This window comes from Anolis carolinensis, chromosome 4 (genome assembly GCF_035594765.1).
Source record: "Anolis carolinensis isolate JA03-04 chromosome 4, rAnoCar3.1.pri, whole genome shotgun sequence".
NCBI classification, from domain to species: Eukaryota; Metazoa; Chordata; class Lepidosauria; order Squamata; family Dactyloidae; genus Anolis; species Anolis carolinensis.
The window spans coordinates 205,190,863-205,217,925 of NC_085844.1; positions in this window are offsets into that span (position 1 = coordinate 205,190,863).

The following is a 27,063-nucleotide window of genomic DNA, read 5'->3' on the forward strand; positions in this document are numbered from 1 at the left end:
CAAAGAGCCAGTGTTGTCCGTAGACACCTCCAAGGTCATGTGGCCAGCATGACTGCATGGAGCACCGTTACCTTCCTGCCGGAAGTGGTACCTATTGATCTACTCACATTGGCATGTTTTCGAACTACTAGGTTGGCAAAAGCTGGAGCTAACAGCGGGCGCTCATTTCGCTCCCAGGATTTGAACCTGGGACCTTTCAGTCTGCAAGTTCAGCAGCTCAGTGCTTTAACACACTTCGCTACCGGGGCTCCTTTTTGTTTTGTGTATTTTATGGAAATATGTTTCCATATGTATATTTTACGGAGTGTTTTTAAATTATTATGTGTTCTAGCAATGTTGTCAACTGTCTTGAGCGGGTAAGAAATAAAATTATCATTATCATTATTGAGTTGCTGTGCATTTTCTGGGCTGTCTGGCCATGCTCCAGAAGCATTCTCTCCTGACATTTCACCCACATCTATGGCAGGCATCCTCAGAGGTTGTGAGGTTGAGGCAAGTGTGAATGTTGCAGTTGGCCACCTTGATTAGCATTGAATGTCCCTCACATATTCATAGCTGGCTGCTTCCTGCCTGAGGGAATCTTTGTTGGGTGGTGTTAGCTGGCCCTGATTGTTTCATGTCTGGAATTCCCCTGTTTTTGAGTGTTCTTTTTTTACTGTCCTGGTTTTATTTATTTATTTATTTATTTCCCATACTTGTGTCCCGCCCTTCTCACCCTGAAGAGGACTCAGGGTAGCCTCACAACTGCCAACAATTCGATATCCGATTGTTTTGGGGAGGGGCGCCAAAATTCTGTTCGCTTACACTTGAAAATTACCTTGGGCCGGCCCTGATCAAATGCCAGTTGTTCCACTTGAAACGGATGGTCATAATGGCATCCTGCAGACCAGAGGGGAAAGTCCATCCCCAACGAAGTGTTCATTATCTGCTTTGGTGCTCCCGTTTCAAAATCCATACTCTCATCTTTTCCCTGTCCATGTTGTTCACCAGACAGATCTCCTCCTCCCTCAGCTTCCCCATTGTCTAGTATTTCATCCTTGATACCCTTATGTTGTCCAATCTCTCCCTCTCCGATCATATCTGAGGGCCAACTGATCTCCATTGAGTTATGTCCAATGATATTAATTTCCTCCCCAGGGGTATTATGCTGAGGAAAGTTATTTGCCATCAACGAGAAACCTTTAAGAAGAAGATCTATTTTCTCGTTCAAGGTTACTAGCTGAGAAAGGATTAGGCTAAAAGACCTTCTCATCAGCTGGCACAATTGGGACATTTCATGGTTTCCATAAATGTCGGTCATTTCTAGGGAATTGCGTGATAACCTAGTCCTAGTAAACCTATAAAATATCAATAACACTAATCAACTGAAAGCGAATTTACCGGGGAAGAGGACCTGCACAAAGGGTTAAACATCCTGTTTGACTTAGCCGGGGCTCGGGTATGTGAGGGCAGGTTGGGCATAAGAGGGCCTAGAATCAATTAAAAACAGTATAATTACTAAAAACAACATAAATTTAACAGGGGAGGAAGACAACAGAAAAGGGGAGAAAAATAACCACGTCAAATGGTCTAGTATGGGTACACCATTCAAATAGACCAATAAGTAAGACAGACTCTCGGTTCAGTAGCCAATGCTGAGGGAAAGCGAGGAGGGCAGTAGGCCTGCAACAGGAGACAGAATGATTTTAATGTTTGCTGCAGGCTGCCTTTGACCTCAGCTCCTGGTGAATGGCTCCTTGCAGACTCTGGCCCTGACTGCCTGGCTGAAGAAAGGCCCAGCCGAAACACCTGCTGCCTCCTGAGGCTGGGGCATAAAAGGAGGATGCTGGTGGGGGCCCAGTGCATCCAAGAGAGTCAAAGAAGACATTAAGACCATGAAGGGGGAGGGGGAAGGTGTACTCAGATGCTGTTTTTATATTTCTATGTTTTAGTATCTTAATGTTAATGGTTTTAAATTATATTTATATTTTATTTGTTTCTATTGATTTTTTGTTATGTTTTATTTGCATTGTATAATGTGGCATTGCATTTTTGTCTAAATATATGTTGTACTCTGAGTCCCCTGCGGGGTGAGAAGAGCGGGATAGAAGTGAAGTAAATAAATAAATAATAATGTCAGTTCCTTTGCCTTCTTCTTCCTCCTTCTCTTCATGTTGAACATATGTGTGAAGTATTTTATAATGATTTATAAAGGCTCCCAATTACACGGTTCTTCTGTTTGTGACTAACCAAATATGAATATAGAATCCCTTCACTTTTAAATATTCAATATGACAAGGTAAGAAGGAGAGAGTCCCTCTTTCCACTTATAGTTCCCACCCACACAAGTTCAGATAGAGACGTAAGCATGGCTTGTATTAATGTGAACCATGACTCTCCTAGTAGTGAATTTCATTTCATAGAATGTAATTTCTTTCTTACTCACTTTGCTGGTGGTACAAACATCATCAGAAGAAGATATTAAGCATTTTATATGGCATCATGAAAAAGATAGAAATTAATCTTGATCAAATAATCTGTCTTTGGGACACTGGGAGATAATAGTGCTTGCCTCTGTTTCTGTTCTTTTGCTTTCAATATTAAGCTTCTAGGTCCTTATAGGAGAATTTTCTGCTGGGTGCTATTTCCCAATCCCACCTATAAGTGGGAAATACCCACTTCCTTCGATTCTAAGACATGTTTTCAGCATATAAACATCTCTAAAAACAGAGTGTATCTTAGAATTTAGGGTGTGTGTGTGTGTGTGTGTCTATCTATCTGTCATCTATATATCTGTCTATCTATGTATCTATCATCTATCTCTGTACTGAAAATAGTGTGCATCTTACAAGCAATGGTATCCTAGATTTGAAGACATACAGTATAATTGTTTTGCTTTACTCACAAAGTTGAAATATTTGATGGGGTTCTCAACAGATGAGTGGACCTCGTTGGTACTGTATATACTTGTGCAAAAGATGACCTCATGTATAAGTTGAGAGAAGGTTTTGAGGTTTTGAGGGATTTTGGTGTGGCTCATGGATAAGTCCAGGGTCATTTAGGGGTGAGGAAAGTGCTAGCACCCCCTCAGAGGGACAACCACCCCATGACACTGTTGCTGTCATTTTCCTGCCCAGGCATTCAAAAAAAGCCAGAAGTTGTGCTATAGTGAAAACATTATAGATGTTGGTGCTTCTTTTAATTTATCCCAGTTTGGACTAAGCTCTCACCTTTTGCCATTCCATGCAGGAAAAGGTGGATTTTTAATAGAGTTAATATACAATATTTACCTTGTCTTGTGGATAAATCAAGATGGTTTTTTTGGGCTGACTTTTTTTGCATGATTATATGCAGTAAATAAATTTAAGGATGTTACGAGAATTCAGACTTCATGAATTCCTACATAAACTGACTTAATCTATACCTCTTGGGTGAATGTGGATGAGGGAATTTGCCATCCAATACATTTTGCACTTTTCCAAATATTGTGATGCAATTTTGGTTAAACACATCCAAATATTCATTTAAACCCCCATTTTAGATAAAATATAATGAATATGTAATTATTTCAAATCCCATCATAAATTTCCACATTGGAATGAGATGGAATTACAGTAGAGTCTCACTTATCCAATTTAAACGGGCCGGCAGAACCTTGGATAAGCGAATATCTTGGATAATAAGGAAGGATTAAGGAAAACCCCATTAAGCATCAAATTAGGTTATGATTTTACAAATTAAGCACCAAAACATCATGTTATACAGCAAATTTGATAGAAAAAGTAGTTCGATACGCAGTAATGTTATGTTGTAATTACTGTATTTATGAATTTAGCACCAAAATATCATGATATATTGAAAACATTGACTACAAAAATGCCTTGGATAATCCAGAATCTTGGATAAGTGAGTCTTGGATAAGTGAGACTCTACTGTATTTTGTATATTTGCAATCTGCCCCTTTTCTGTTAATTCTAAAATTGTTTGGCTACAATTTAAGCAGAGCTCCTGAACCGCTGAGTCATAGTTTGGATTGTTTGGAGACCTGCCCCATTATTTAATGCAGGATAATGGCAAACATCATGAAAAAATTGTACTAGCAGACAGAAGATAACTCTGAAGGTGTATGACTCAGATCACAGGTGGAAAAAATCTATTGATATTATAAACGGTATTGTGATCATTTATGAGTTACACCACTACAGGAAGCTTTAAGCAGGGTTAGTGAAAGCTGAATCAGATAAAAGGCCATAATCTGACAGCCACTTATTCACGAGTAGTCCCAATTAAATTAGTGATTTTAATTCTGGAGTGTGTGGTTTGAGGTCTGTAGCAAAAGAGAGTGCAATTGTTTGCCATTTGGCACTGACATCTAAAAATAAAATGGTAAGAAGAGCAAATTAATTAAGCCAACAGTAACATTCACAAAATACAGTAATGAGAGAAGCTGAGATTAAACACCAGGTGGCTCTGAATATCAGGAGGTGAAAACCTGACTACATTTTGGTTCTCGGTCCAAGCTAGAATATCAAGCTGCACTTACAGGATGGAAGATAAGATGTGCTGGCTGGGAAAATCAAAGCGGGCTCCAAAACTCTGTTCAACTTTAGATAGATAGCCAATGCTACAGCCGGTATAAACATGATTATTATTTCACTGATTTCAGTTACTGAATTGCTATCAGTATTGACTTCCTCTGACTGGCATGAAATTTACATCTGCTCAATAATTGCCTCTCTTTTTCCTTTAAAGTGGACAGAACACAACACTTTTGAATGCTGGAGTCACATTAACATAGAGCCAGAATTGGAATAAAGACTAATCAAAGACTAATAAAGACTAATATGAGAGGATAAAAATAATAGAATAATATGCGCATATATTTGTGATCATATTTGATATTTCCTTCTTGTTAATGGGTAATTAAATGTGAAAAATATCCTTTTCATAAAAATATATGGTAACATGAAGTTATGATAGGTACTGGTGTATGCTGGACTTCTTTTCTGAAAGGCTTTAATTTTTTCAGGTGCAGGCTGAGAGAGATTTATATCAGATGAAAAGAAATCTGAGATTAATGGTCCTATTGTTGAAAAGAATATTTCACTGCAGGCAGCTTATTTGATTCCCTGTCACCCAATAAGCATTAGGGGAATTGTAAAAGGAGCTCAGATTTTGGACCTTTATTAACTGGTGCCATTGTCTTACTTTGCATCTTATTCTTTTAGAGAAGATATTTTCTCCATTCACCTGTTAGGACCTTATCAGATGCAGCCCCCCCCCCCCATTTCTACACACTTCAAAAACTCTATAGAGACAGAGTCCCATAGAGCCCATCGTATGACACAATACTATTTCCGGCCGTTCCCCATGGGAACAAATGTGGGACCAAATGTGTTTAAAGTGTTTTAGAAGTTGGGTAGCAATCATCTTCAGAACTCCCGATTCATGAAGAAATGGGTAAAGGCGCTTATTTACATATGGGAGGGGAATGGTCAGATTCCCCCATGTTAGATCATTTTAGTGATGTTAAAGAGTAGGCATTTCTGTGGGTGGTCTTGAAATGAGCCTTGATACTCCTTTTCTTGCCAGTAATTCTCTTGCATGAAACGTTTACAATGATTTTTAAAAATAATTTATTCTTCGGGAACTGAGCAATCTGGATATACTGTATTACCATTTCACTGTGGCTATACTTGCCCCCCTTTCAGACCCAGATTTCAGACTTCTTCAACTGCAAAGAAGAAGATTCTCCATGCTTTCACCCCCCACCCCCACCCCATGTGATAACGTCTTTAGTTAAATACTGTGGCGACGTAAAAATTAGAGTGTAATCTAGACAGCTCTCTGCATTGGCAGGTTTAATTTCTACAGATTTGATTGATCACTGATTTGATTAACATGTTCTCTAAGGAATCTCCAAGTCCTCCAGAATTACTCTAATGAGTCACCCTGGAGTACTGGAAATTCCTGGAGAAAGCACCTCTGTAGGAATGTCTAGGGCCTTTTTCACATAGCTGAATAAAATCCCACATTATCAGCTTTGAACTGAAATATATGGCAGTGTGGACTCAGATAACCCAGTTCAAAGCAGATATTATAGGATTTTCTGCCTTGATATTCTGGAATATAGGACTGTGTGGAAGGGCCCTTAGAGCATGCCCTTTCCCTTTTTTAAAAAATACAACAGTCTGCAGACTGTTGGAAAGATTGAACATTGCAAACAATAGAAGAACCTTCTACATTGCACTCTGAGGATTTTGCAGGCTGCCTGCCCTGGGAGAGATTAATAGCATGACAACTTGACAGTTTTGAAAAACATGGCCCTAACCTTTTGCTTCATAGATGTATAGCAGGCCTGCAGTGTGGGCAGAAAGGAAATGAGCTGAGCAAAAGTTTTATGCAAGTACTTTTGGGCAGAGAGCCTATGTGAGATGGCCTGCCAGTTCTAAGCTGCTGCCTTCACTGCTATAGTGAGTAAAAGTCCTTGTATGTCCAAGGGATTTACATAGTAATGCCTGCTTCCATGTAGGGAGATGGTATTCTTTCAAAGGAAAGAACTATCATGCCCCCATCGGTTAACTGTTAGAAATCATCTTGGAGAACATGAACAGGCAGTCCTCTTTTCCCTTTGACAAGAGATGAAAACGTAGACCTGTGCAGTTCTGATGCCCTCTGTAAGTCAGTATCTATCTATCTATCATCATCATCATCATCATCATCATCATCATCATCATATTTATTTATACCCCCTTTATCTTCCCAAAGGACACCCAAAGTAGTTTGATATAAAATCATTAGTACATAATTTAAAATATACTAATATACAAAATTTAAAACAAAATTAAACACAAACAGCAGTAAAATTCAGTTAAAATCCATCAAAACATATTGCCTGTCTGAATAAAAAGTACAGCAGGGAGGGGCCATTCTGGCTTCCCTGGGCAGAAAAGTTCAGAGTCAAGGAGCGGCCTGTGAGAAGGAAATCCCGCTCTCTCGTTCCCACCAACCGAGCTTGAAATGAAGCTGGGACTGAGAGAAGGGCCTCTCCTGAAGATCTCGGGTCTTGGACACATTCATACAAAGGAATGCAGTTGGCCAAGTAGCCTGGGCCTGAACCGTCTAGGACTTTAAAGGTCATAACCAGCACTTTGATTTGTGATTGGAAACAAACTGGCAGCCAGTGGAGCTGGTTCAACAGGGGGTTGTCCGCTCCCTGTAGTCAGCCCCAATAAGCAACCTGGCTGCAGTTCTTTGGACCAGCTGAGGTTTCTGAGCACTCTTCAGAGGCAGCCCCAAGTAGAACACATTACAGTAATCCAGACAGGATGTAACTAAGGCATGTACCACTGTGGCCAGATCTGGCTTCTCAAGGAACGGGCACAGTTGGCGCACAAGTTTTAATTATGCAAAGGCCCTTCTGGATACCACAGATACCTGAGCCTCCAGGTTCAGTACTGAGTCCAGGATGACCCCCAAACTGTGGACCTGTGTTTTCAGGGGCAGTGTAACTCCATCCAGTACAGGCTGGATCCCTATTTCCTGGTCTGCCTTCCGACTGACCAGGAGTACCTCTGTCTTGTCTGGGTTAAGTTTCAATTTCCTAGGGTAAGCAGCAGTGCAGTAAAGTATTTAAAGCAAATATCAAAAGCATTCATTTTAAAAATGCTTGTAGATTTACCCAGCAAAGCTCATGATGGAAATTATGATTGTATGTGGCAGTGTTAAATTCCAGACCATCTAAATCGCAAACAGATTCTACAGCCTCATAGAGGTCATGATCCCTTAAAACTGAAGCTTCTATACCACCACATTATCTCTTGGTTCCTCAGCTTGAACTATTTTCCTCTGCATACAGCAACATTTTACATCAGCATCCCTTTCATCATAGTTTTCTCTTATACAGTGCAACATCCATATTTGTGAGACTGGTATCTGGATCTGACAAAAAAAATTTAATCTCTTGAAATTGTCTAGATTCTCCAGGTGATTCTGTGTTGTGCTTCTACTGGAAGTTACCATAATGGTTTTATTGGAGGACCTAACAAATTTCTAGACAGGATTTTACTCTAGCAATTTTCTAGATCCTCTAGAGTGACTCTACAGTAACTTCTGGGGGACATTTTTCATTTTGAAGGGTTCACTATTATCCACAGTCTTGTTTCCATGATAAATTCAGGAATATTTATCCCTCAGATATGGAGGTAGTACTGTACACAGAATGTGGGCAAAATTTCCCAGCGGTACCAATTATTGTTTCAATCCTCTCAGTTTGATAGCTATTTTTCTTATGTTCAGAGGTTTCTAAACTGGGATCCATCCATATCACAGGTTTGTATAAAAATGTATGTAATTAAATGTTCCATCAATCTAGGAATCCTAAAATTTACATTCAGAAATATCCAGTGGACTTTAATCAAACTAGGGTAAGAGGAGGAAGGCCCCTCAAGCTTTTTACAGAAACTTAACAGGAAAATGGGTATGGGAGGAAAAACAAAACCTAGAGCTGTCGATCATGAATGTATACCTCCTTCTTTTTTCTAGTTGGCTAACATTTTCTATTTATGGAGAATTTTAGAGAGCCTTAAAAAGACTTCAAACTTATATAAAATGGTAAAAACAGCAACATATGGGGAAAATTTGAAGTTTCGGGGCTAGTCTGTGTCACTGTGAGCTGCCTTGGATCTGAGTCACTTCTGATTTTGAGGTGATCCAGATATCTCTAAAGTGGAGACATTAATCTCAGATGAGTCTGAAGCCATTACTTCCCTAGTCATCACAACTAGAAGAAAGAGAAGGAGTTCATGTTGGAAGAATTTCCTGCAGAGTCTTTCAGAGGCATTGGAAGGAGGGGCACAGTGTTATGTCACTTCAAAAGGACAGATTCCTTGGCAAATAATCACGACACAGCTTTCAACCATTTAACTTTGAATGCAATCATACTTGTGTATTACTGTAGATTACCTACCTACCTACCTAAATGAATCAGTTCCCTCCCTTTTTCTTTTTTGAATGGATTCCTTTGCAAATATCAAAAAGGGTTGGTCAATGGTCATTGCATGAAAAAATTGGCAAAGGGGGCTAGGTGGGCAGTAGGGAGAGAGGATTACAGAGTAACAGGTGAACTTAACCTGAATTTTGGTAAATGTATATATAAATTGAAATTGTTGTTGTTTCAGTTTTTTTCTGAACTAATCTGAGATCAACATGGGAAGGGAGCATACGAGAAATGTAGTTTTCTTATCACAGGAAATTAATGTCATTATCCTAAATTATCATCCATCATTATCATCTGTATTATTTGTTTAGTAATTCTAAAAATCTAGGTTCCAAAATGATTGACAAAACATCTGAATGGAATTTCTGTAGACAGAATTTTGGTAGCTCAATTTAAAGAATTGACCCTACTTGAAACACAGTCAGATTATTCAGCAATATCTCACTAATTCCTAGATCATTGGATAGAATCTGAGTCAGTGGTGATCCCCAAATCCAGCAGGTAACATCTGGTAAACTAGGAAACTCAGGATGTGCTATTAATGCTTCTACCAGTATTCTTATTTGCTCTTATTTCAGTTGGACCATGACCGAACTGTAAAAGTAATGCTATGTCATGTTTCATCATATAGCCATTACAAGCTTTGAATATTATTGACCTATATCACTGTAGGTTTAAAACACCCTTTCCAGCACTGCAGGACACATTTTTCCTTTTCCATTAGTATCGGCTGATGTTTCACATTGCGACACACCACAGAAAGGTGAATTGGTTCTTGTCTTATTGCATTATGTCACACCAAAGAAATCAAGTGGAAAGCATCATGCTTCCTTAGGTTTATGCTGAGCTCCTCTGTTCCATACCTGTTGAAGATCAAGTGCCACTGGAGCTCTCAGATACTCCACAGAAAATACACACACAAACACATATTCAATTCAAAACTTTTCTATCCTTGTTAGAAGACTGTGGTGCTTTTTATGTTACACACACACATACACACACACACACACAGAGTTTATTGCAATTTATTTCATATGAGGTCCACTGTCTCTTATTACATAACATTTTCCCATTTTATTTTTAAAATCTATTTAACAGAACATACATTATTCTTATTTTAATCTACCTGCTGCAGCTTTCTACAATTCATTGCTTTAATTCTTGTAAGGCTAAGCAAAGCCATGGGTTTTTCTAAAATATGTACCAAAGAGGACTAGGTGTTTTTATACCATACATTATTTTTGTTACTTGGGGCTTTCTGGCTGTATCAACATCTATTTTCCCCACCAGTACAGCAGTGGCTATGGTAGCTGGGAAGATGGCCATTGCACTTAAAAATAGCTCTGGGGAATATCAGGTTTGGGAAGGCCACATTATATGTGCTTTTTGACCACTGTTGTTCTCCAGGATTAAAGCAGGAATGGATCACATTGGCCCTTCAGGTGTTCTTTGATTTACAACACCCACCAGATCAGGCAGCATAGAAAATGGTGAGGGATTGTGAAAAACGCTGTCAAAAAAATCAGTAGATCACAGTTGCCCATCTGTATATTAAATAACTATACCAGGAAGTCTATTGTCCAGAGAAAAGTAAGTTATGCTTCCAGTTCAACAGGGAACAAGTGATGAAACAGCTGCTACCTGATCCTATAAAGCTGATGTATCAGTTCAAGCTTAGATACACCAGTAGTTTGTTATGATGTTGAGTTAGCTGCTTATTTATCCTCTTGGTTGCCTATAGCTATCTGCCTACAAGTTATTAGCCATAATAATAATAATAATAATAATAATAATAATAATAATAATAATAATAATAATAATGATAATTTTATTCTTATACCCCGCCCATCTCCCCGAAGGGACTCGGGGTGGCTTACATGTAAGTAGAATCTCACGTAACACATAACATGAACTCAGGTAACTGGAACTCTCAAGCAACTGGCAAAAAAACCCCCCAAAAATAATATTTTAAATAAAAATTAAAATAGAATCAGGTTTTAGTGAAAATGTTACAGTAAGTTTGTATTTTTAAATTTGTCTTCCTTTGGCTTTTATCAAGGCAATACAGAATGTATGGCACTGCATGGGGTATAGTATTTTTAATAGTACTTCTCCAGCAACTAGAAACTGTTTTTATCTGGTATCTACCAGTCCCCATGGCTGCTAGTTAATTAGCATTTACTGTAGTTCCCTTTCCTGGCTTCATCCTTTTTCATCTACTTTCTCTTTTATTAGATTTGTCTTTGCTGGAACATGTATTCAGTCTCCAAATATATATATTATTTGATATATATTATTTGATCAGGGTTTTTATCATAGTTTGCACTCACCTGATGTGATTTGATTGCATTCTGTCTAAAGAAGGCATACACACCAACTATAGAACAGTGTGCGTCTCTCCCCCCCCAAATCTTGCATACAACTTTTTAATTGCTATTAATGTGTTACAATATTTGAGAGACAATAACATCTATGTGATGAGAGCATTATCAGTTCATTAACTGTCTTTCAACAACTATTATTCTGTTTTGACTATTACAGTATGCTTTAATCAGTGGATTAATTGCATAAATTGTTTTAGACTATTTATGTCCTGTGTGATTACAATAGAGGAGGAGAGATTAAATATGACCTCTCTTTAAAACAATCAGTGTTAGATATCTTAATTAATTTGAAAGTTAATAATACTTCCCTTAGTTTTTAGCAATATGCAAATTTAATTGTGCAATTATAAATATCTGTGAAGGAATAGTATCAACTAACTATCTTTAATGTATCAATAGCCATCATATCAACAGATGTGGTAGACAATTAAAATTACAAGTAAATCATGTGTATATTAAATCATCATCAGCTAATCCAGAGTAAAACATCTCAAGGAACCTCATACAGTAGAGTCTCACTTATCCAACATAAACGGGCCGGCAGAATGTTGGATAAGCGAATATGTTGGATAATAAGGAGGCATTAAGGAAAAGCCTATTAAACATCAAATTAGGTTATGATTTTACAAATTAAGCACCAAAACATCATGTTATGCAACAGATTTGACAGAAAAAGTAGTTCACTACGGAGTAATGCTATGTAGTAATTACTGTATTTGCGAATTTAGCACCAAAATATCATGATATATTGAAAATATTCACTACAAAAATGCGTTGGATAATCCAGAACGTTGGATAAGCGAGTGTTGGATAAGTGAGACTCTACTGTATATGTGCATTTCTGCCAAACACATTTTGTGGTTATGTGGCTTCAGGTTGACATCTAGGTTGACCTTATCATGGAGTTTTCCAGGCAATATTATTCAAAAGAGGTTTGTCATTGTCTTCCTTTAGGTTGGGTGTGACTTGCCCAAGGTCACCAAGCAAGTTTCCATGCCTGAACAAGGATTTGAACCATGGTCTCCTGGAGTCCCAGTCCTACCCTCCAGTTTTCTTCTGAAGCTGAGAGAGTCTGACTTGCCCGGTGGGTTTCACAGCCAAGTGCGGATTCACATCAGACTTGTAGTCCAATGCTCAAGCCACAACATCACACTGGTTCCTTGAATTTCTAATCTGAATTTCTTCTTTTTCTTCAGCAAAACTCAGATAACAAAAAAGAGAGTTTAAAATAGCTAAAATAACCAGAGGTGATGAAACCACAATTTTCATCTACTTACAGTATTTCCATTCTGCTTCATCAAGCATCCCCTTCCCTTTCCAATCTTTCCGTCATCCCAGTGAACTATTAGGATGCAAAACCTCCTTCTCTAATTGATGAGAAAAAGAAGGTAACTCTTTTTGTGATGACTGTAATGAAAAGGGAAATTGGTCTGCAATTACATGGGCGATTGTAGCACCCTGCTTCCTTCCACTTCCTCTCCTTTCCCATTTCCCTGCCCATTCCTCCCAGTTGGGGTAGGGGGAACTTCCCTTTTCTCCAGAAGCCCCTCCCCAGGCCTCCTTCCTTTGGGACACTCCCCCCCACCATTGGGGGTCCCATCATCCCCTCTCCTTGCCTCCTTCCACCACAAAACTCCCTCTCTTCACGACTAAGAACAGAGGGCAGGGGAGAAAAAGCGACCAGGGTCTCTTGTTCATAGAATCATAGAATAGTAGAGTTGGAAGAGACCTCATGGGCCATCCAGTCCAACCCCCTGCTAAGAAGCAGGAAATCGCATTCAAAGCACCCCCGACAGATGGCCATCCAGCCTCTGTTTAAAAGCCTCCAAAGAAGGAGCCTCCACCACAGTCCGGGGGAGAGAGTTCCACTGCCGAACGGCTCTCACAGTGAGGAAGTTCTTCCTGATGTTCAGGTGGAATCTCCTTTCCTGTAGTTTGAAGCCATTGTTCCGCGTCCTAGTCTGCAGGATAGCAGAAAACAAGCTTGCTCCCTCCTCCCTATGACTTCCCCTCACATATTTGTACATGGCTATCATGTCTCCTCTTAGCCTTCTCTTCTGCAGGCTAAACATGCCCAGTTCTTTAAGCCGCTCCTCATAGGGCTTGTTCTCCAGACCTTTGATCATTTTAGTTGCTCTCCTCTGGACACATTCCAGCTTGTCAACATCTCCCTTCAACCGCGGTGCCCAGAATTGGACACAGTATTCCAGGTGTGATCTGACCAAAGCAGAATAGAGGGGTAGCATGACTTCCCTGGATCTAGACACTATAGTCCTATTGATGCAGGCCAAAATCCTGTTGGCTTTATCATCTTCTGTCCCACCAAAGGAGAAGGGAGGATGAGCTCAGCTTCCTTGTCCAAGGAAGCCCGAATGTGCCCCCTCCCTGTTGTCCTTCCGGCGGCAGGCTAAAACCTTTTTATTCAGGCAGGCTTTTAAAGATCTTTTTTAAGATCTAGTCAGCGGGTGCTGTGGTTTTTAACCTAGATTACATTTTATTGAATTGTAACTGTGAATTTTAAATACCGTTTATATTTAATTCTATTTTAATGTTGCACATTTGTATATTTTAAGTTGTATGCAAATGCTTTTATGAGTCTCCTTCGGGAGAGATAAAGTTTGGTATAAATAGATATAATCATCATCATCATCATCATCATCATCATCATCATCATCATCACCATACATCTTTTCAAAAGTGGCAAAAAAACCTCCCTCAGAAACAGTTTCTTTTTTATTGACTCGTTTCTCATGTTCATTTCAGATCACGTTGTTTCTGGCAGGAATTCTCTTGGTTGCTGTTTAGCTGTGGTCAAAAAAATGCAGTTGGGGATACCAGCCATGAACAATTTTGTACAAAAGAACCTGCCTTGGACAAGTCACTCCCTCAGCAATGAAAAAATCCCCTCTGAACAAATCTTGCCAAGAGAATCCCATGATAGGTTCACCTTAGAAATTCTGTAAGCTGAAGATGACTTGATAGCACACAAAAGCACAGTAGGTAACTTGACTGAGATTGGGGAAGTAGCAGATTTAGTTATTATGCCTCAGACAGGAAAATGGTTTGTGTCTAGCTGCTAAAGGCTGCTAAAACCCTTTTATTGGATTGGTGCATGTTTTTACTGATGTATTTTAAAATTTCTAATTCAAAAGTATTAATATTCTAATTTGATTAACTATATGTCTTTAACTTTTCATTGTTTTTATCTCTATTTGTTATTTTCTATTGTTATCTGTACATGCTTTAATCTTACTGCCTTGAGTCCCAGGATATAAGTCAAATAAGTGAAATAAAATAGGTCAGTCCTGCAGCAGTTAGGAACTCAACAGAAGCTTCTAGGATTTTACACCAAGTTACAAATCACTGGGAAATTCTTGTTTCTTGCATAGTGGGGCTCCAGATAATGGCTTTCTTATGATTATTCATTGCTGTAGTAAAGCATTTTGAGAAGTAAATAGCAGAACTGATTCAGTTTGGGATGCTGAGGAAAGAAACAATGAAAACAACTAGTCACAGTGAACCTGAAGCAATAATGAGCTTCCTGTACTAAAGAAGCCAAATTAATCCACCCCCTTTAATGTTGCTCCTTTGCTGCATCGAAAGTTGAGTTAAGGGTGAAAGATATGAAAATAACCTCCTTCCTGCTATATACTGGCAGCCTTCTTCTCTTAGGCTTGATTAAAACAGTTCTTCAGACATCACTACCTATAAATATATTCTCGAAAGACAGTACTTAGAATAGCCCTGGTATTATTGCAATTACCATTTTGCAATTGTGGGGCTGAGGCAGGGTGCTGGCTGTGAACCATCTGATTGCCATCCTATGCATATCTAACAGACCTATCTGAGAACTTGACTAATACTCCTAATACTCATAGAAGCTGGAAAATGCCACAAAGGCAATGTAGTCTAACCGTCTGCCCCAAAGGAATACCCAGTTAAAGCACTCCTGAAAAATGCTCATCTGGCCTCATCCACAAAAGTGAGTCCACCACCCTCTGTTGAACAGTTCTCACAGTTCTTCCTAATATTTAGATGGAATCTCTTTTCTTGAAATCGAAATCAATTGGTTCATATTCTAATCTTTAAGGCAGCAGAAAATAAGCTTATCCCATCTTCTTCATTTTCTGAGCAAATGTGTATAAATTTTTTTATTTGAGACTTGTAACAAAGATTTCTAATTCCAGCATTGCATTCTGTCTTTTCAGTTTCCATTTGGTCCATTCAACAGAAGATGGTGCACATGGGACCAATGTGGGTCATGTGGTGTATGCAACAGGATTTTTAAGGGCCTGAAAAATCAAGGTGCTGTACAGTAATGAGTTTTCCCCACTAGCATCAAAGCAATAACATACAGTAGCCTAAGGCAAGACAGCTGTTTCAGAATTCCTGTGTTGTTGTACAACAACAACAAGGAATATTATAACAAGGGACATGTCACATATAATAAAGAATATGTTTCCCATATGAGAGCTAGTATGCTGTTGGACATTTTGTATTATTAACATGGTTGGTATGCCAAGATTATGTCATAGGCAGAAAAGACACAAAAGGTGGATATGATATTAATTACCTCAAGCACATCACCTTTCTCTTTTAAAAAAAGAAAATTTCAAGACCTTAAGACAAAAAAGAGAATGAGCAATCAGTTACTAAATTCTTAGAAGCTCACATAGAGAAGGAAATGACCATTATTTCAATGGTCAGAAATGACTATTATATGACCTCATCCTATGGCAGTGGTTCTCGGCCTGTAGATCTCCAGATGTTTTGGCCTTCAACTCTCAGAAATCCTAACAGCTGGTAAACTGACTTGGATTTCTGGAAGTTGTAGGGCAGAACACCTGGGGACCCACAGGTAGAGAACCACTGTCATACAGCATAATTTAGGCAGCATACTCTGGTTCCTCACTATTTGCGCCACGGAGCCCACTGGCTCACATCCCACGATGTAGAGCTACTACCAGTGGGGCTATTTCCAGTGGCAGCAACACAGGAAGCCTCTCGTGTTGCATAGGGTGGCAGACGCTTCCCCCCATAGGTTCAGGTAAGGAGGAAACTAGGTGATGCAGGGTGTGAGGCAACAGGTTCCCCATGCCCTCCGCCAGATTCACCATGATGTAGGTGATTCTGACAGCTCATGTGATAAGGACATTTGTGTAATTTTTGATCCTCCCCATGATTTCTGGAAGTGAAATAAATTATTGAATTAATTTGTATAATTTATGCAGGCTGGAAAAAGGCTTATTCTTTGTCCTTTCATATAATGTCTGGTCTGTGGTGGAAGAATTGCTTTCTCCTGTGAAGAAAGAGGACATGCTATTAGCAGCTGTGCGCTGCTAGCATCTCCCATGTCAGGTTTTTGTTGGGAAGATAGACTTAATGAGCCAAACAGCTACTAGGCAGCAGCAATAGTTTAGGATGACACTGGCAGAGGATCTCTCAGAGACAATGGCAGTGACCCCGTAGCTTACACTTGTTAGCACTGCACAGGAGGTAAACCTTTTTCAAACTTATGAGAAACTTATGAAGAGACAATCCAAAAACGAAACAAGAGATGGTGCTAGAAGATTAAACTCCCAGGCTGGATGGCACTCAATGATCTACTGGAGTACACCAGAGGACAACTATGAGTAACACTGTAGCCAATAAAGCAACTGGATTCAAGCTGAAAGGACATTCAACTGTTGACATGCTTAGGAGTGAAAAGAAAGTTTAGAACTGGACAACACATGGGAATGCATACTATAAAAACAATGAATCAGGAAGCTAGATACATAAAATAAGAAATGGAACATATAAATATTTCAGTATTTGGTGTCAGCGAGCTAAAGTAGAGAGAAATGGGAAATAATGAGCCAGATAATTACTGTGTTTTACTTAGGAAATCTAAGAAGAAATGGCATCTATCGTGAGAGAAAATGTAGCAAAAGCAGTCAGTATATCAGGCAAAGTCTGACTGAATCATATCAATAAGACTTTATGGAAAACCCATCAATATAACCATCATCCAAGTTTAAGATCCAACTACAGGAGTAGAAGAAGAATAAATTAAAATATTCTATGCTTGAGTCCAAGAAGTAATTGATCACACACCAAAACAGGACTTCTTGTTAATCATAGGCAATTGAAATGCAAAGGTAGGAAAGAATAAGATCAAAAAATGGTAGAAAAAATTGGCTGAGTATCAAAAAATGGAATAGGAGACTAAGAGACTGAATTTTGAAAGGCCAACAGTCTGTTCATTGCAAACATTGCAGACGTACAGTGGATAATTGAACACATCAAAGAATTTCAAAAGAAAATTACCCCATGCTTTATAGAATACAGCAAACCCTTTGATTTTGTAGATCACGAAATACTGGATCAATCCTAAAGAAACTGACTGAAGTGTTGTTTGGTGCAGAATCTTTCATTCCAAATTATTTTTTGCAAAATACTACTTATATACCGCTCATTAATGACTCTATTTAAAACCCCTTTAGCTTCTAGACAAGTCCAATATTAGGTAAATCCATAATTGCCTTTTAATCTCAAAAATGTCTTCAGTCCCCAAACCAGGCTAGTTTATCCTGCCTGTTTTTGCTAGGATGGTGCATAGTAGCTTCCTTGGCTCATAGTTCAGAAATTTATTTCGAGGGATTTCAAATATTAAACTCCTGGGTGTTCTAGTCCAAAAAAAAAGTCCTTTCATCAATATTTTCTGGTGCCCATGTTTGCCTCTGGTTTTCACAGCATCATTACCTCCTAAAGGGTTGCACTGCCGTTCTTCGTGCGATTGCTAGGATCTCAGAGGCACCAGAGGAGTCGGCCACAGGAATCTCTTTGAGCCCCAGCTGGGTCAGTGCTCTGAGCTTTGTTACCATCTGCTCATCCCAGCAAGACACTGGTTCTCAACAGAATATTTATTCCAAAGCAGAGCAAAATGAATAGAGCTTATTACTTGCCAAGTTATAATGACATGATTCCAGTGTGGTGCTAATGTGGAAAAACCCTTGATTGGCTGTTTTATACTGTTTGATGGCTCTATGGAGCCCCATAAAAAGAATGCAACAGGATGAAATATTCTTCAGGAAGTGATGATGGGATGACTAAGAAGGCTTTGCTCATTGGGACATATTGTATGTGCTAAATCCGTTGTGGCTCAATTTTATTTAGTAATCCTGACTCCTGTGATAGGGAAGGGGGAAGAGAAATATTTACCCTTTATTTCAATAGCATACACTCTTTTATTAATCTCATGCCCATTCCATCTGTCCTTCAATAAACTGAAAAGTGCTTTAATCTCCTATTTCCCATTAAGAATGTACACCAACTATTCAACTTCCTGTTTTTAACTGCATAAAAATCCATAAAATGATTTCACTGCAAAGTTCTAAATGGATTATAAGGCAGAGTTTCCTTTTGCAGGAGCCAGTGGGATTGTGAATATATTTCTCATCTTATGTCATACATTTTGCTGAATAAGCAACAGCTCTTTACTGAACCATGTGAGGAGGTAGATGAGATTACTTGGCAATGTAAGGCTGCTTTGTGCTAACTGGCCAGTGGGAAGATGTATAGGTGATGGTGGGGAATTGGTACAAATAATGGGGCCCAAACCTACAGCGGTCAGGTCTGGCCTATGTCACATATGTTTAGCCTTACTCAGTAGTATCACAATATGTATGTTGTTTTTGGTATCCATTGTAAAATCAGTAAATTTCAAACTAAATAATGGCTGGCCTCCCATTTAGTAGTCACGATCTCATAATTCTACAAATGCGTTATGATGGTCATGAATGGTCAGAAACCTTTATTTTTAGCCAGGCAGCACCTCAACCAAAATATTTTTGTGAAACTGTAGATTGGGACACTGAGAAATGATGTCTGGGGTCCTCTCCTGGTCATGGAATGTATTGAGAGAAGCAGTGGCAGCAGTACCCTAAGGGATCTCTCCAACTCAGGGAATAAAGGAAGAGTTTCCTGCCCCCCATCTGTTGCAGCAAATGACCACCTTACTCTTCCTCCTGCTCTAGCTGTCTTCCTTACTGCTAGAAATGCAGCCCACAAGAAAACCTCCCTAGGCATCAGGCCCCACAAGGTCAGTTCCCTTCCCTTCTTGAAGGCAGGAGTCTCTTACCCCTTATCCAAAGTCACTAGTCCAGCCCAGAGGCACTTACCTTCTCCACCCAGCTGCATTCACATACCACTAGCTCCCAACCATAGTACAAATCTGCTGTTGACAAACATGTTGGTGGCCAGGGCACCCTAGGGCCCAGATCTTCTCTCAGCAGCCCCTGGGAGATGTTCTGTCTAGAAAAATGTTCTCCATCCTGATGCTAAGGCCATGCTGTCTTGTAATAACATAATGAGAGCACCAAGTTGGGGAAGGCTGCATTTAAAGGTGTATTTAGGAGAGTTTTCCATGACCCTTCTTTTGTCTTTTGATAAGTGTGGCATGTGACAGCAGCTGATCTAGTTTGTAGAGAGGAACCTGCACAACTGGGCCATGTAATCTGCCTTGGGCAGTGTCTCATCCAACAGATGTGGCTTTCTGTGGCCTATCATATTAAGCTGCTCAGGGCTCTGATTCTGGGGTTAGTTATCCTTTGGTCGGATACATTAAAGAGCAAGGGAGATAAATTAGGATGTAATTTTAGAACTTGGTTGCTAGGCTGGGTGGATCTCATGTCTTCACCTGGCATCACATATTCACTACTGCTTTTAAGAGCAGGGATGGGCAATGTCCCAAGGGGGCACACTGGATATCTGCTCCATAATTCACCATGAGGCTATACCCCAGGTCAGACAGCTTCTGAATTCCTTGCTTCTATGGGAGTGACATAATCACTGTATTATATGTGGGTGATGTGTTTTCAATGAAAATCAAAATTCCAGGAAGCTTTGGGCTGTTCCAAGCTACTGCAAAGTGAGAATTCTTGCAACAGGGAGTGCCACTTATTAACAGTTTGTATCTCTTGATGATGTTTTTCCATCTGCTTGATGCCTGCAGTCCTTGCAGCAAGCAGAAAGTGGGACAGGATGAAGGAGACTACATGCCATGATTGTGAATCTGGTCAACTTTCATCAAGATCCCATGACACTGTAAGCAGTTCTAGCGAATCATCATTCTGATCTCATCAGCATCTTTACTTAATATTAGCCCTGGATGCTGTAGACCCATATGCATAGGTCTTCTTTGTTAAAGGAACAGTGTTCTAAAAATCTTTAAAGCTGTTAGAGACCATCTAGGCTTCCCCCTCCCACCCATCTAGTGAGGAGGAGAACGGATAGGCAAGAAACATGTTATGAATCAGAAGTATTGAACCATAGAAGGTTTTTTATGTGTGATACCGTTTTTCAAAAAAAAACTTTCTATGGGAGTAAAGTGTTTTTGTTTGTGCTATTACCACTGAATGTTCTAAAAAAGAAGAATATCATCCAATTGGGGTTTTTATTGTCCTGGGAACTATGGCTACAAATATAGCAGCCAACAGCAACACTTATTCAATCTCAATGTTGCCATAGGTAATTCTGAAAAGCAAAATTCCCCTAAATCTTCTTAATGTATTTTGAAAAAGTGTTTTTGTTACAGCCTCTATAAATTCAGTATGGATTGCTTATAGGGTCTGGAAACACAGTACTGAAATGATTGAATATGTATGTTATTCAAAAGGCAATGTTGGGGAAAATGGACTTTCTGAAAAATCATTTCAGGGCTTATTATTTTGAGATGTAACCTGAATGAGGGTCTCTACAGAGGCTGCAAAATACAATTAGCAGCATCTTATATGTATTACTTATATGTACCACAGCAACAGTCAATTCCAGCCAGAAACTCAGGACCCTTCAAGACAGGGCCCAAAATGCAGGGCAGACTTTTACCTGAGGCTTCCAAATGATGCCTCAAGATTTTTTTTTCTGTCAGGAGCGACTTGAGAAACTACAAGTTGCTTCTGGTGTGAGAGAATTGGCCGTCTACAAGGATGTTGCCCAGGAGATGCCTGGACATTTTACCACCCTGTGGGAGGTTTTGTAGCGGAACCTTTGTGCTACGGTCCTTGCGAGCGCAGTGGGAGGGATTTGGAGACGGACAACTGGAGTATTTCCAAGAAAGCAGTTTTATTTGGCAAGTGGCCACTAGGGTTCCCCCTCGCACAAAATAGGTGCTTTCCCAGGGAGAACCCCCAGCGGCGGGCTGAGTAAATATTTATACACACTACAGGGTTCGGGTTATGCCCGCCCACAAGCAAATTCATTGGCTTAGAGTTGTGACGCTGCTTGACTTGCATCCAATCAGCGCTGACCAGCGGCCCGGGCGCACTCTTTCTGTGCCGTGTTCACAATCATTCAGAGCGCCTGCATGCGCAAGCGCAGTTTGTTTATCTTTAGCTTTCATTTCTTCAGAAACACATGATTTCCCAGAAACCACATGTTTCTGTGAGTTTATGCACCCGGGTCGCTAGCCGTCGCCATCTCTGCCCATATATGGTATTTCCTGGGGTTCTTTAACCTCCCGCCTCACTCTCCCATTTTCTTTTTGCGAAGCGCGTGTACAAAAGCTGAAGCAAAGCATTATGGTTCCATCCAATCCCGCTTGGCTTGGAGTATGGCTATCTTTTCTCCAGGTAAAGATTGTGTGGCACACCTAGTACACATTTGCATCATTATTGGAGTGCAGCACATAACTATGAGAACAATGAACAATCCTAAAATCCCTACCAACAATATGTCCTTCAACCATTCTACTGAGGGTAACCAGCTAGTCACCCAGGAGAAGGGAGACCAACCTTCTACCTCCTGGACATTATTGTAAATTAACTTTTGTAATGACTCGATGTCATCTTCAAGAGTACTATTCAAGTTATGAAATTTCACTACACAACGCCCTCTAACCATGGCGCATAAACCCCCCCTGGCCGCCAGTAGGTAGTCAAGGGCCAGCTTATGCTGTAGGGCCATCTGGCTGATTTCTTCTACTTCAGACTGGATTTCCCGGAAAATTTTACCAGTGGCATTTATGGACTTTTCAAGACGGCAAGTCAGGCCTAGAACACTTCTACGATTTGCTTGAGCTACAATCCCTGGGTAGGCACCCAGGGTCAACAAGCCTGTGATCAGGCCTCCTCCTACACGGAGGCTTCTGAACCTGACAGGGCCTTGTTAATTATGACCTCATCCGAACATTCTGGTCCTAGAGGGCCTGTTTGCACAATGTCCCGTTTCAGGCGCTGATGCCTTTTGTGTAAGACCTGAACTGGGAATGTCAAATAACCCACACCGACACACTGGTAGTTGCCGGGGTGATAATTTGTGGCCCATTTATCAAAGAAAAACCATAGATTTGGATCCCTAATTTGCCATAACGGACAGAGGCTTTTACCTAGGCTCAGTTGGGTTAATTGTTGCAGTATGTTCATATAAGATTTTAGGCCCTCAATAGAATCATTCACACTAAATGTAGGATAATCTGGATACATGCTAGCCCACTCGGTTGCGGTTAGATTTAATCGTGAGACATAAGATGTATTAAATCGTCCATGTAGATAGAACCGGTCTCGACAATGGGAGTAATTGCCTAATCGGGAAAAGAACGCCTGCCTAGTTCCCCAGTGTCTCCACTCAGAATTCCATATTCCCGATCCTCCACAACAGAAGCACAAACCCCTGGTGGAGGTATGGTATCTAAGCCGTCGAAACCGAGTTTGATTTATTTTTTGCGGTATGCTAGAAAACACGGTAGGTGGACCCTCCTGAGCCTTGGACAATCCCTCCAACACAATCTGTGGTTCATCAATTAAATCGGGAAGAAATGAAAAATCTCCTATGGTGAGGGGGTGTTCATATATTAATGCTACCTCTTTCCCGTGCTGCTCAAACATATAATTGGCATGTTCTTTTATCCAATTCCCATGTGCTCTTTTTCCAAAAGAGAGAATAAAACTCAGCACAAATAATATACCAAACACAGTACGCTTTCCTCCCCTCCTCATAACTTGTCTCCCACTTTTTCCTCTCAAAATGTCTAGCCACCATCCCCCGGAGAGCGCCTTTGTTGGGCCATGCTGCGACATACTTGACCACCGACGCTCCGTTGCACCCGAAGGGATCAGCTTCATGGCCTTGTTGACCCCTCAGGGAGTTGCCGGATGATCCTGAGTCTCAGGTCCTCACCAGGAACTCGCTCCGTCCGCCACTCCTCAGGTGCTAGTTTTACACGGGTGTAATGTATCCACGGCTTAATCTCCTTCACCTTCACTGCAGTGGGGGTAGACAGGAGCACAACATAGGGTCCTCGCCACTTGGGTCCCAATGGCTCAATCTTCCAATCCTTGACCAAAACCTCGTCACCTGGTGAAAAACAATGTAGAGGTGTGGTAGGGAATGGTGGGTTCAATTCAGAAATGTATTTTTCTAACTGCTGCACTTGTCTGCCCAAAGCCTGAACCTGGGCCAATGTCTGTTTCTCTCCTATGAGGTGTTGCTCAGCTCCTGTCTCTAAGGCTCCCTTCAAGTTCAAAGGGGGTCGTCCATAGAGTCTTTCAAAAGGGGAGAGTCCTGTCCGTTTGTGTGGTGTACATCTGATTCCTAATAATGCCATGGGCAAAACCACCGTCCACGGCAATCCTGTCTCCTGGCAAAGTTTCCCAAGCTGAGCCTTTAATGTCCTATTCATTCTTTCCACTTTTCCAGAAGATTGGGGTCTATATGCACAATGTAACTTCCATTTTATGCCCAAAATTCTACATAATCCTTGCACGGCCTGTTGAATATATGCGGGGCCATTATCTGATCCAATTTCTAAGGGTATGCCAAATCTGGGAATAACATCTTTCATTAGAGCTCTTGAAACCTCCACAGCCCTCTCAGTCTTTGTAGGGTAAGCCTCCACCCATCCTGTGTATGTGTCCACGAACACCAGTAAATATTTGTATCCTTTGTATGGGGGCATTTCTGTAAAGTCAGTGACTAAAGCTTCAAAGGGTACCCCACCCACATGTTGGACTCCTGGTGGCTTGAGGGGTCCTTCTCTGGGGTTATTTTTGATACATGTCCAGCATCTTCGGGCTGCTGCTGCCGTTAGGCTATGTAATCCATCGATATACAACTGTCGTCCTAGCAGATTTGCCAATGCCATTTTTCCTAAATGTGTGTTTTGGTGCATGTGTTGGACTAAGTGCCATGCCAAGTCCTTAGGGACGTAGACACGGGCGTCTGGCATCACTATGAGTTCTCCTGACCACTGACCCTTCTCCTTTAAGGCCCATTCTTCTTCCTCTGGTGTATATGTAACGTTATGTTCAGTTAATTCTACCTGTAGGGCCATTACCTGATGTTCACTATAGGGCAGCCTAGCTGCCTCTTTGGCTGCCAGATCAGCCTGCCTATTTCCTTGCACTACGGGATCGTCTCCACGTTGGTGCCCTTTACAATGCATCACAGCCACCTGCCTTGGCTTCCAAACCGCCTCCAGGAGATCCACAATCTCTCCGGCATGTTTCACGCACTTTCCTCCAGACGTGAGGAGCCCGCGCTCCTTGTACAGTGCTCCGTGTGCGTGGAGGGTAGTGAAGGCATATTTTGAGTCTGTGTAGACGTTAACCCGTTTTCCGCTTGACAATTCCAACGCTCGGGTCAGGGCAATCAATTCGGCCTTCTGGGCAGAAGTCCCCGGGGGCAGTGACCCTGCTTCTAGCGTCTCTCCCCCCCACCGGACAACCGCATAACCTGAGTGTCTTTGATTATTTTCCATAAAGGAGCTTCCATCTGTGAACAGAGTGTCGTCCACCTTAGTCAGTGGCACATCCTTCAAATCCGGTCGACTGGAGAATACCTCGTCCATCACCAGGGCACGCTGATGGATCGTGGTGTCTCCTGGAGTCGGGAGCAGGGTGGCCGGATTCAGAGTGGAGCAAGTCTCCAGGGTCACCAGTGGGTTGTCACACAACAATCCCTCGTATTTCATTAACCTCTCACTTGTGAGCCAGCGCGGTCCCTTAGTGTCTAACAGTGCCTTAACGCTATGGGGCACCTTAACTGTCAGTGGCTGTCCTAGGGTCAATTTATTCGCTTCTTTGATTAAATCTACTGATGCTGCCACAGCCCTCAGGCAAGGTGGCAATCCACGAGCCACTGTGTCCAATTGCTTTGACAAGTAGGCAATCGGCCTTTGCCATGAACCTAGTGGTTGGGTCAATACTCCAACCGCTGTTCCTTCCCGCTCTGCAGCGAACAGAGTGAATGGTTTTTCCAAATCGGGCAGTCCTAATGCTGGAGATGACATCAATGCTTCTTTTAATGCCTTAAACGCCTGTTGACATTCTTCTGTCCACTCAAACGGATCTTCTCTTCCACCTCTCGTAGCCTGGTACAGCGGCTTAGCCAACACGGCGTAGTTGGGGATCCACTGTCTGCAATATCCTGCTGATCCCAAAAATTCCCGCACCTGTCGCCAGGTACTGGGAGTGGGGATGACGCAAACAACTTCCTTTCTTTCAGCTCCTAACATCTTCTTTCCTTCAGTCAGATGGAACCCCAAATATTTCACCGTGGGACAGCACAACTGGGCCTTTTTCCTTGACACTTTGTAACCCTTCTCTTCCAATTCCTTGAGTAGCCTCAAAGTATGCTCTCTACTGCCCTCTAGTGTCCGGCAAGCGATAAGCAGATCATCTACGTACTGAAGCCACATTCCCTCTTCTTTAGGTATTACAAAATCCTGTAAGTCTTTGGCCAGGGCTTGACCAAAAATGGTCGGGCTGTCCCGGAACCCCTGAGGAAGGCGTGTCCAAACATACTGGGTCCTTTGCCCTGACTGCTGAGATTGGAAAGCAAAGATCGGTTGGGATACAGGGGCCAATCGAATGCAAAAGAATGCATCCTTTAAATCCAATACAGTAAACCATTTGGCAAATGCTGGTACTAGACTCATCATGATGTATGGATTAGGCACTACTGGGGTTAGGGGAACGGTGACTTGATTTACAGCCCGCAAATCTTGAACTGGGCGATATTCTCCTTGTCCTCCAGGTTTCTTGACTGGGAGCAGGGGCGTGTTCCACGGGGAACTGCATGGTACCAATATCCCATGCTGCAGAAGTCGCTCTAGATGCTTTCTGATCCCCTGCACCGCCTCTCGACTGACGGGATACTGTGGCTTACATATGGGTCCCATTCCTCTTTTCACTTCCACCACCACTGGTGGAACATATTTAGCTAATCCTGGAGGATTATCTTCTGCCCATACTAAAAGAGTCTCATGCCATGGCCATTGTATTTCTTCAGTAAAAATCCTAACTTGAAACAGTCTCCATTCCTCTTCCATGGGAAATGATATTTCCATTTGTCCATTCTTCCTGAACTGGAGTTGTGCTTGTAATTTTGATAAAATGTCCCTTCCCAACAAAGGGACTGGGCAGTCTGGAAGATATAACATCTTATGCTTGACCTGATGTCCGGCCAGATTGCAGGTGCGTTCCTTGAGGAAGGGGCACTTCTGGGTCTTCCCAGACACCCCTATCACTTTCGTAGTTTCCCGAGCTGGTGGACTAATTTTTGTATTTACTACTGATTTTTCGGCACCTGTGTCCACTAAAAAGTCCAATTGTTGGTCCCCGATTTCAAGTGTGACCATCGGCTCCCCGGGGTCCAACAAAACAAGAGCCTGGCTTCCTCATTCCTCTCCTTCATCCATATCTTCCCATTCTTCTTCCATCACAG